This window comes from Anser anser (assembly GCF_964211835.1).
Source record: "Anser anser genome assembly, contig: HAP1_SCAFFOLD_145, whole genome shotgun sequence".
Classification (NCBI taxonomy): Eukaryota; Metazoa; Chordata; class Aves; order Anseriformes; family Anatidae; genus Anser; species Anser anser.
The window spans coordinates 180,001-181,122 of record NW_028153572.1 but is presented as its reverse complement, the minus strand read 5'-3'; positions in this window follow the sequence as shown (position 1 = coordinate 181,122).

Below are 1,122 nucleotides of genomic sequence, written 5' to 3'. Positions count from 1 at the left end.
GTGGCCGCCTAGTCTCCCCGTGTCCTCCTGCGGCCGCCGGGTCTATGCGGTCGCCGTGTTTGCATAGCCCGTGGCGACCTGTAGGGGTCGCTGCAGCGGGGCCGGCCGCGAGAACGGCGTCGGGGTCTGCCCGGCACCGAGGGACGCGCGCGCGCACGTCCAAAGGCATCCGTCTGTCGGTCGGTCGCGCGGTTCCCGAGTGGGTCCGTCCACGCGAAAAGCACCGAATAGCGCCGGAAAGGGCCGAAAAGGTCCGAAAAGGTCCGAAAAGGGCCGGAACGGCCCGTACGAAAAGCGAAGGAAGGCAGACCGACCGACGGCGTTCGGTCCCGGCCGGCGGGTCTGCCGGTGTCCTCCTGCGGTCGCCGGGTGTGCCGCGTCCTCCCGTGGCCGCCTAGTCTCCCCGTGTTCTCCTGCGGCCGCCAGGTCTACCGGGCCCCCCCGCGCCCCCTCGCGGCCGCCTGACGTACCCGTGTCCTCCCGCGGCCGCCAGGTCTACCCGGCCGCGGTCGCCATGTTTGCGTAGCCCGTGGCGACCTGTAGGGGTCGCTGCAGCGGGGCCGGCCGCGAGAACGGCGTCGGGGTCTGCCCGGCACCGACGGGCGCGCGCGCGCGCGCGCGCGCGTCCGAAGGCATCCGTCTGTCGGTCGGTCGCGCGGTTCCCGAGTGGGTCCGTCCACGCGAAAAGCATCGAAAAGCGCCGGAAAGGTCCGAAAAGGCCCGAAAAGTTCCGAAAAGGGCCGGAACGGCCCGTGCGAAAAGCGAAGGAAGGCAGACCGACGGCGTTCGGTCCCGGCCGGCGGGTCTCCCCGTGTCCTCCCGCGGTCGGGAGGTGTACCGTGTCCCCCTGTGGCCGCCTGGTCTACCCGTGTCCTACCGAGGGCGCCCCGTCTGCCCGCCTGGAGGAGGTCGCTGACGGTCGGGCTGTGGGAACGGCGGCCACGTCTACCCTGACTCGGACGGGACTTGGCGGCGTGCCGTGGGGCTAGCGGTAGATGAGTAGGTCGTGCGACGGCTCGGAAGGTGTCGTAGGCGTCGCTGTTTCTTTCTGCCTCCAGTTACGTCGAGGTAAAAGTCGGTTGCTCTCGGGTGCCTCGCTGCGGGACTCTTGAAAAGGTCTTG